We start from the raw sequence: 11,591 nt of genomic DNA on the forward strand, positions 1-11,591 counted from the left end.
CATTTCCTCCCACAACCAGCAATAGTCGAAAGGATGACTTTTATCATAATGATGTAATCGCTTTTTTATATGGATTCACTAACTATGCTTCTCAAAAATCTACCAAATGACATTACCCCTTTGTAAACTTTAGGAGAAAGATATAATGCATTATATATTTTATTTATCTGACTTTTATAAACAAGCATTATAACTTTACAGATTATATATATTGTTGTGTATATTTATAGTTTCTTCTCATTTATTCCCATTTAAAATTTTATGGTATAAATATCCCAACTTTCTATAATTAAATTTGCTATGATGAACATTTGATATATCTCAGTTTTAGGCATATAAAACTCTGTATGTCACACAAGTACTCATCACAATGGAATTGATACTTAAAAATATTATACATTTAATTATCCCTCCATTTTTCAAATCATTGTATCAATTGATACAGTAGCAATGTTTACTAGTTCTAAATTTATGATCCTCTTCTTCACCAGCATGTAGTATTATCAGACTTTATGTTCTTACTCTATGTAAAATATTTTATTGTAGCTATATTTTCAATATATCTGATTTTGAGGTAGGTCATATTTTAACATTTTATTGATTTTTTTCTTTTGTGACGTGCCTTCATATGCCAATTTATCAACCTGCCTTTAATTATTTGTCTTTATTCTTATTTATTTGAAAAAAATATTGTATATTATGAATATTATTCACTTTTCAGTTATAGATCTTGAAAATGCATTTGACTTTTGGCTATACTTACTTCCTTAATGTCCTTTGATAAAGAACAAGTTTGAATTTTACCTCAGTCAAAAACGTTTCTTTTCTAATTTCTTTTCTTTTTTTTTTTTTGGTAATTGCTTAAGATTTTATTTATCTACAATTGAGGTCAAAAGCCATTCTTCTATATTGTATTCAATACTATATTTTGTTTTTTTATATTCCTCAAAGAGTTACTTTCAATTCTTTTTGCAATGATATTACTTTTGGGTCTGTGACAGTTTCTTTTACTTGTTCAACATTATTAGTTCTCTCTGTGTAATTGTCATGCTTCCCTGTAGGCAGACAGAGGATAATTCCAATGTGACTTGCTTTGAATAATGCACAGTGAGTGAAGGTGTTGTAGACTACATCACAGAAGAAGCTTTAAATACCACTGTATGGTTTGAATTATTTTTCTGCTTGAGCTTATGCCTTCAACCTGGAGGGCATCATATATCTTGAATAGTGAGTGTTCTTTCATCCTGGGTCCTGAAGTGAGAACATATGGGAAGCTGGGCCAATCTTGATCAAACTAAACATAGTAAAGCTGTAGTCAAGACCAGCATTCATAAACTACTTTACTTCTACCATGAGAATATTCCATTGCACATGCTATTTACTGAACAACAAATCTATTCTCTATTTGCACTGTCATCTCAACAACTTTGTTGTAAACAAAGTGTCCATGTATGCATTATCAGCATTACTGTTAGCTATTGCTGCACTTTTTAAAACTGTGCAAAAACCAATGGCTTAAAGGGAAGATAATTTATTTTAAAAGATCTACAGGTCACCTAAAGTGGATCCATTTCAGGTTTTAGGGGCTAGGAAAAATTTGCTTCATACTTCAGTTCTGCCAGTGTAGATTGCTCAACATGTCTTTCACCATCTTGAGACTAGTTTGCTATTTATGATAATATCACAAAGTATGAAGCCCAAGGAAACTATTCGTGATCTCTTAAAACCTATGCTATGAATTGTCACACTGTCTGTTCCATCATATCATTGAACATGTCACATGGCTGAGCTCTAATCCAAGAGTGCAGAAATACATTTCACCAGTAATGAAATGTGAAAAATTTATGAACACAGAGAGATGGTGAATAATTAGACCCAATCTCTCAGTCTACCTCATTCAGTTTCATAACACTTTAGTAGCTTTCATTAAAGTATGTGCAATTGCATATAATCTTAATTATTACAGTTTTGAAATAAATCTTAATATGCAGTAGAGCAATTTATGCCATTTTTTCCTACCCCTGAGTAGATTATAGTTATCTTTGTCCCTTTATGTTTTTATAAAGATTTCAGGATTTAATTTGTTCATATTAATTCATGCTTTTGTAGCCAGAACCTCTCATGCACTCTAAAAAGTATGTTGTCTGTTCTTTAGATCTGTGCTTCAAGGCATTCTTAGCTGTAGCTAGGCTTTTCTGCTGTATCAGTCTACACTTCCTCACCCCCTTAGCATGCTTGTGGAGTTATAGTAAAATCATATTAGGTAGTGTTTATTTTTGCATTGTCTTTAATGATGTGACTTTATTTGAATTATTAATTTATTATTATTACTATTATTATTGGATTTATGAGGGAAAAAAGATGCAATAGAAACATATATATTGAGTTCAACATATTTAATAATAAGTCCACCTTTTCTCTATTTATTTATTTTTCTCCATGGAGGGATGATAGATAGATAAATGGTCTTACAGGTGTAATGTTTGATTAACATGCATAAAGTTAAATAACTGGACAAAATACACATCAAATAAAAGCATTATATACTTAGATGTAGGATTATTAATTGATTTTTATTTTCTTTTCTCTGTAGTTTCTTCTCGCTATTTTTTTCAGTTTGTTAATATTTCTAATATAATAAAGAGAGAAAGTGTATGTTTGAAAACCTTGCAAAAATGCCAAAGTACCACAGTCTCTAGCATTTTCACTTCAGTGAAATATCTGTGAAATGAAGAAAGTAGCCTAAAATATGGCATCATTTATATTTGAAAACATTACAGCAAGATGTATGCATTTTTCTTTTTTCAAATTCCTTACTAAACATATATATATATATGTTAAGTATTAAATATATATATAATACACACACACAATGATTCATATATATCATGATATCAATAAATAATTCATTTGGAAGCTTTAAATAAAAGTTACATTGGTTACAACATTCAATTTAGTTATCAAACAGGCTCTAAAGAACATTCAGTAAAAGACTAATTGTATAAAATGTGAAAGAGATGAATAACCATAGATTTAGAAGTATATTGTCAAATTAGATTGAGAAGGCTTTTGGTTTTGGTGTCATAGATAATTTCAACCAACTAGTATAATTAGACTAGAAAAGAATAGGATAAAATATGAAAATATGAAAAACATATCTTAATGACAGCATCAAGAAACTACACTAAGTTAGAAGCAACTTCTAAAAGCAAAGTGATAGATTTTGAGATGAAAGCAGGATTATTGCTGATAGTGATGGTATAAGGCTAAAAACATGCATACAGTTTTCTAGAAACTTAACATTTTAAAGACTGGTATGCCTGGGGTCAAAAAGAGAGATTCTGACTTCTATTCCAATCAATTATTTGCTCCAAGGAAAGTCAAAAAGCACCCAAACATCTACATGTGTAACTAAGGCAAGAAAGGCTTGGAGTGTTCTTTTGCAATGGTGACAATGGTCATGTCAACATCAGGATCTTTCTGAGGTCAGGTGTCAATTGCCTTGATTAGCAGACTTTTTGCACTGAAACAGTATTTTTTAAAATGCTAACTGAGGATCAGCTATTAGGTTCATATAGTGTAAAAAATATTTCATATCTGTCAAGCATAATTTATACTAAGCCAAGTTCAAAGGAAAGCCAGAATTTCAGAGAAATGATCGAGGTGCCTGTGGATGATTTGTTCCAAAGCCTTTTGCTAAGAGGCTGAGCTATACCTTTTATGGCCTCCTAGACTTATAGTTAAAGGTCAAATGTAAGGAAAACCCAAAGTTGGGGAATCAGAGAAAACATTCCCTAATGTGGATTCAGGTCATGGACACATATACACAGGTGCAAAAGTGATCAGGAGATAAACCATACCTTTCTTAGTCTGAAACTGAGATATGACTCACCTAAGGTGCTCAGGAAATTTAAGTCTGGAAATTGGTAGAAGGTTGTACTAGACTTGTGTTCTCAATACCTATTGGAACAGAAATAATATCCTGATGGATCTAAAACATTGAAGGCCTCAACATATTTTCACTCATGAGGTTTTAATGTAATATCCATTACATAGAGAAAGCTTATCAAGTCCATAACAAGCCAAGCAATATAAAAAAGACAAGGTGAAATATACGAAATATATGAAATACTGGGCAATATTTGAATGACATGGTGAAATGAAATACAATAACTTTACAAATTAGAATTACTGTATGCATGTTGTAAATCTACACACTCCATGCTTAAAAGGCATAATTTAAAAAATCACAGGGAATTAAGAATCATGACATTTTACCAAAATCATGGAAAAAAAGAACTAAATAGAAGCATCATTTTAAAAATATAGCATATGAAATTAAGATCTTAAAGTTTTAATAGCATATTAAACATAGCTGGCAAGAGAAGTAGTATATTAAAAGTTTACAGAAAAGAAAATAGAATAAAAGAGTAAGACAAAAACCGAAAAAAATATATGAGTTAATGCTTGCTGTAACATATTTAATAGGAATCCCAGAGCTGGAAAAAACATAAAAGCAAATTTGATGAGATAAACATTGAAAATTTTTCTGAAATGGAGACATCTAATTCCATTTATATTTTTATACATGCATAATAGTATCATTGTAGAAATGATACACAAATCAAAATGAAAATTATATTTAAAAGGAGCAAAAGAAGTAAATTTGTTACCCCTCAACATGCTAATCTGACTGACAGCTGACTTCCTGTCAACAACAATTGTCTGAGAAAGAATAACTCCATATCTTGAAGTCTACACCCAGTACAAGTATCAATCAAGAATAAAGGGAGAGGGAAATGTAGCTTAGGGACTAATCAGGTAAGTGACACAAAGAATAATTACAATTTGTAATGATGAATATGTTAATAATATTGATTTGACCATCACATACTGTACACAAATAGTGATAGTCAACTCTAGTCAACTCTGTACCACATAAAATGTATAATCAGTTGTTTCAATTCAAAAAATAAATTTAGAAAACAGTTGGATCATCCACCCCCCCCCAAAAAAAATACAGTAATAAAAAAACCAGAAAACACACACACACAGAAAACAAGAGTAAATAAAAAATATTTTTCAAAAAATGTGATTGGGGAGAATTTGTCTAAAATATGTGCACATTCACACAGATCTGAAAGGGTATATCACTATAAATTTTCTGATATAATTCTGATATAATTTCTGCAACAGAAACTCAATACACTATATTATTCAACATACTTATCAAATGCGTCACTGATAAAAGCATATTCAATCTGAATTTTAATAAAAAGGGATACTAAGGTAAAATACAAAATGACAAGTTTGTCATATCAAGTCTATATGCAGAATGATGGTGAGTATGGTATTTACAAAAAAATCAGATGTGCGAAAACAAAATTGCTGGAGAAACTGAAGAAGCACAATTCACTAAACATACTATGTTGATTTATTGAAACTGGGTTAAGACTTTCTCTTTGTTAATTTTGGAAATTCTATGCTTTTAATAAATACATAATGAATCAAATTGTAGGTTATTATTCTTACGTTTCCAAGACCAGAAGATCAATATGTTCAACCTTCCCATATGATTAAATGATTTAAAATTAATGATATTCTAAATTGGGAAAAAGCAATGTTCTTCCACCTGTCTTGTGTGTAGCTCATTTACAACCACCCGTCAAGATTCTCTAGGGTGTGATTCCTCAAGGTCATGCATTTACATTTAAATTACGCACACTTACCTAAATTTAGTTTCCAAATCTGACTCACTCTTTAGAGGCTCTCCATGCTTCCTATGATAATTCCCCCCCCAGAGAAAAATGTAATCGATTGAAATCATTGTTTGCATATTCCTTGAATGAAACTCCTGTTGCCTAATTATAAACTAGAACTTTTTGCATAAAAGTTACATTTTTGAGAAATAATGTTTAAAAATTTTATTTTATTTCATTTTATTTTATTTTTCATTTTTTATTTTAACTTCTCAGTACACATTGTAGTTGATTTTTAGGACCCATTTCCCATTAATCCTTCCCTCCTCACTATCTCCCCTCCCCCAACATCATATCTGTTCATTTGTCTTAACAAATTAAAGGAAGTGAGTGTTGTGATTGTTGCATCATTTTTTGAATCACAGAAGCCTGCAGGAAATATTGAAAAAATGTGTAGAGATATGAACATGATATTAAAATAAAATCTTAGCAACATCAGACTAGCAGGGTGGGAGAAGGCAGGCTGACTGAAGATCCAGAGTTATCTGGCTGAGTAATGGCTGTTGGGGTGGGAATAAAAATGGGAGCACATTTTGAAAATCTCTATTATTTTGCTCAAACTGCCTTTCTCACCATTGAATGCTGAGATAAAGGGAAATCTGAGGGAGAAAAAGACAGACAAGGAAAACAGAAGGAAAAGGAAACGTATTTGTGTTCATGGTCAGAGCCTTGTGGAAATTTGTTTCTATGACAGAAGAAAAAGTTGGAAGGGAATTGGTAATGGAAGCCATTTTTACCATGTTTCTAAAAATGTTTTCACTCTTTGTTCTCTGTTTGAACCACTTCCTATTTCCTATGGGATATTCCTAGAAATGCTAACAGTTTTTAATAGTCATACAGACCTGAGGGTGACAGCTCAGGTCCAGTCTAAATGAGAAACCTCACCACTACTGTTTTCTTATCGATGTCTAAAAAGTATTAAAATACCTGCATAGAAATAGAATGCTAATTCCCCAGTGGCCATCTATGTGGAATTATGTCTGTTGCATTTAAGGATATTTTAAGTGAAATTCATGTAATAGTTCATAGTTATTTAATCTTTAGTAAGAGGGAGAAATATTGTGAGCATTTAGTGTGCACATACATTTATATAACTAGCTAAAGAAATTTATGCGATAGACACATTTCATGTGTTACAGATGAGGAGATGAGTCACTGAAGGGTAAAGGGAGTAATCCATGTTCAAGTATTAAGTGGCCAAATGGAGGTTCAAATGAGGCACAAAAAGGCAAAAAAAATAAAATGTGTACATATTTTGTACATCACTCGGTGGTGATTCTCATCCAGCCATCTGCATTTCCCTCATTCCTTCTGTCTGTGTTATATCTGGCTGCTCAGGGTGAACTCTGCTGTCCTCCAACAGGAATGATGATGTTGAATGAAGGAAATGAGAGTGCTGGAGCCACTTTTTTCCTCTTAGGCTTCTAAGAGTTCGCAGACCTTCAGGCATCCCTCTTCCTGGTGTTATTGGTCATCTACACTGTCAGTGTAGTGGGGAACCTGGGTATGATTGTGGTCATAAAGATCAATCCCAAACGCCATACATGTATGTCGTTATTCCTTGGCTATCTGTCCTTTCTGGATTTTTCTTATTCCAGTGTAGTCACACCCAAACTACTAGAAATGTTAATTGTGAAAGACAGAATTATCTCCTTCACAGGATGCATAATACAGTTTTTCTTTGCCATCATACTTGTGATTACAGAAGCAAATATGTTATCAGCGATGGCCTATAACCGGCTTGTGGCTGTTTGTAATCCCCTACTCTACACAGTCGCTATGTCTTGTAAGCTCTGTGCTGTGCTTGTAGCTGGAACTCACATATGAGGTGGACTCGGTTCCCTGACACTCACATATTCTCTTTTGAAACTGTCCTGCTGTGGATCTATCATCAATCACTTTTGCTGTGAGTTCTCTGCCCTCCTTTCTGTATCCTGCTCTGACACACACTCAGCCAGATGGTGATGTTAGTCGTTTCTACACTGAATGAAGCTTGTTAGCCTCCTGGTCATCTGAACCTCCTATGTATTCATAGTTGTCACCATCATCAAGATACCTTCTAAGGGTGTTTTTCAGAAAGCCTTCTCTACCTGTGCCTCAGACCTGACTGCCATCACCATTTTCCATGGGACTCTCTTTGTTCTCTATTGTGTGCCCAAATCTAAGAGCTCATGGCTCATCATTAAAGTATCTACTGCGTTTTATTCCATTGTGATCCCTATGCTAAATCCTCTTATCTACAGCCTTAGAAATAAGGATGTGAATGAGGCTGTCAAGATGTTAATTCATATCAAATTGCTTTCTCACTCAATGTAATCACTCACAGGAGACAGATAGACACGCTTCATGAAATATGACAATATTTAGATAAGTATTTTTGAATAAAAATCCTCTATGTTATTTTCTCCAGGAAAGAAAAGAGAATATTATCAGCACTTTACAAATTGCCCATAAGCACTTTTCTATTCACTGCACCTGCCTCAAACCACTAGGAGCAAGGCCTATTATGGAGGCTTCTGTTATTCAAGACATTGTTTCTTTTCATTTCCAACCCCTAAGTAAAGGTTCTGAGAGTATAAACTTTAATGTTGCCTGTACTTGAAATTCGTATAACCGAATCTCAGAATATATGGTCTATTATATCCCACATGTGTTGTATTTCCTCCCCGATTTTGATGTGCTTCTTCACTGTCTTGATGATGTATTTATATGTACAGATTTCCTAATTTTTCATGATGCGCAGTTTATCAAATTGTCTCTTTGTACAGTGAAGTGCTTTTAATATACCATTTAAGAACAATTTCTCTCCTTCAAAATAATAGTCTCATATGTTATGTGCCATCTTGACCCCTATTCTATACATTTTTCTCTCGTGTACATTATTTTCTACTTTCTTTTATTTTGTATTCTAGATTTTTCTTGGCCTTTTTGCATTGATTTTTACATTCATCTCTGTGATCACCCTGCAATGAATTTTTGCTGTAAAAGGAGAAAAGACCTATTTCATATTTTGACTTATGACAGTATATCTGTCCCAACAATATTTATTGAAAAAGTACTCACTTACATACCTCTCTTGAGTATTACATATTTCATTAAGTAAGAATTCATATATATATGGATCATTACCTGAATGCTATCCATGTTTATATTTGTTTTATATTCAGAAACACCTATAAATAAGCTCTGATACCTAGTAGAACATCTTCTGAAGATTTGTTATTTTTCTTGCAGGGTAGTGGGATATTTGGGGGCCGTCACCTTTCCAAACAAATTTTAGCATCTTCCCTGTTTGGATTTAGGGGAGAATTACAGTCAATCTATAGGTTCATTTGAAAAGAAATGGCAAGTTTGCATCACTAAGTCCTCTAAATCTTAAGCTTGTATATTTCTGTTTCGATTTTTTTTAGGTTTATGAAAAGTTTTATAAGAAAAGATTTATGATGTTTTTTCTGTAAATTTTTTACACATATATTTTATTAAATCAATTACTATAGCACTTGGTATTTTAATCCTACTTTTCATGTCTATTATAAAATGTGTTTTTAGATCTTAATAGAATATAATTTCATATTGATTTTCCTTCTGCCAAGTTTAACAAATCTCTTATTAATTTTATAATTTATTTGTATATTATTTTGTATTTTCAACATGTACATGACATACTCTTTGTTTAAATATATAATCATTCTGTTGTTTCAGACATGAAGAGAAATAAATATTTTTACCTCTGTTGATAAATGTATATTTTACCAAATTTCTATAAAGAACAAATAACTCAGAGGAAAAGTATTCTTAAATCTTGAAAACAAAGCATTCACTGAAGAAACTCCATTTTAAGTAAATTTCATAAAAATGTTACCTTCATCAGTTATTCAATTTCATATAATGAATTTCTTTTCTTTTGATCGTGATTAGCGGATTTATTAGCTCATCAGACAGTCCTTATTAGGCTTAATCTTTCCTTTTTTTTTTTTTTTTAACCGGTAAGGGGATCACAACTCTTGGCTCGGTGTCATCCACACCACACTCAGCCAGTGAGCAGACAGGCCATAATCATATAGGATCCGAAACCGCGGCCTCAAGCACTCCCAGCGCTGCACACTCCTGAGTGAGCCATCGAGCCAGCCCAGAGTTAATCATTTAAAACTTCAAAAATTCAGACTCTTGTTGGTTTACAGAAACAAAAATTTCCTATTTTTCAGTCTCACATATTATTTCATTTATCCTTGGCTATGAAAACTAAGTTTCCTACAAAAAAAGCCTTTTCTTTTTATTAGCTATTAGCTTTTTTAGTGCTATATATTTTGTGGTTTATTGTTGCTGATTAGTAATTGGCAGTTTATTTCTGATTAATACAATGTGCAAAACAAACAGACCACATACCCAGCAGAAGATAATTAATGTTAACATTTAAGAATATCTCTAAAATACTTCTTCAAGAGACAGTTTTACATCATTGAGAATTTTGTGCCTTATTTATTACCCTGTGTAATATTGATCAGTGGAATTTTTGTTTAGACCACCTACAGATCCACTTAAGTAGATATTCTATGAGTCCTTAACAATAGAATATATCTACTATGACTAAAAATTCAATATATCAATACAAAACTGTGAATGTCTGTGAAGATATATCTTTTCCCAAAGGGATTTACCATTATGTTTTTCTTTAAATATATATATATGTGTATATATATATATATATATATATATATATATATACACACACACATATATATAAAATATAAATATATATATATTTATATATAAAATAATATAAATATGTATAGATATATATAAAATATATACATATATTTTGTGTTTTTGTGACCGGTAAGGGGATCACAACCCTTGGCTTGGTGTTGCACGCATTGCGCTCAGCCAGTGAGCGTACCGGCCATTCCTATATAGGTTCCGAACCTGTGGCGGGAGCACCGCTGCACTCCCAAGTGCCGCACTTTCCAGAGTGCACCACAGGGCCGGCCCTTTTCTTTAAATATTATAGGTATATCATCTTCCCAAGATGATAACATGACCACTGTGATCTGCTAAACCCTTCTCTGATTTTGATTTATGTCTGTCTGGTTCTTATATAATTATATTTTATTATGGACCGTTCAATGCTCTAAGTATTACATACTTTAAAATTTAATTTATAGGAAATAATAATACTAAGTACAAGCATTTAAAAATTTTTTTCCAGATAAAGAAATAAAGTACTGAAGGATAAAGCTCATTGTCTGCAATCAAAATATTTGTAAGTTGTAAAGTAAGAGTCAACATGAAGCAAAAAGGGAATGCATGCATGTGACTATATTTGTTTTCACTTGTTTACCTTGACATTTTCTGTGTTCTTCCCACCCACCTTCTCAAGTTCTGCTGCTCAATTTATTTTCTTTTTTTTCATCTACATCAAGAAATGAAGGGCCATTGGACTGGATGAGGGATACCAGGGCACCATGTTTACTGACTGGATTAAGAAGATGGACCCGACAACATGCTGCCTTCAAGAGACTCACCTCACCTGTAAAGACATGCGTAGACTAAGACACTGTGAAAATGTCCATACTACCCAAAACTTTATACAGATTCAGTGCAAGCCCCATCAAAATACCAAAGATATTCTTTACAGAAATATAAAAACCTATCCTAAAATTCATAAAGAACAACAAAAGACCCTAAATAGTGAAAGTAATCCTGACCCAAAAATAAAATAAAACAAAACTGGAGACATATCTCTACCTGACTTCAAATTATAATACAGAACAACAACAACAAAAAACAAACAAACAAAAAAATCCCCAATATGGTACTTGTATAAAAGCAGAC

The sequence above is a fragment of the Cynocephalus volans genome, chromosome 4 (genome assembly GCF_027409185.1).
Source record: "Cynocephalus volans isolate mCynVol1 chromosome 4, mCynVol1.pri, whole genome shotgun sequence".
NCBI classification, from domain to species: Eukaryota; Metazoa; Chordata; class Mammalia; order Dermoptera; family Cynocephalidae; genus Cynocephalus; species Cynocephalus volans.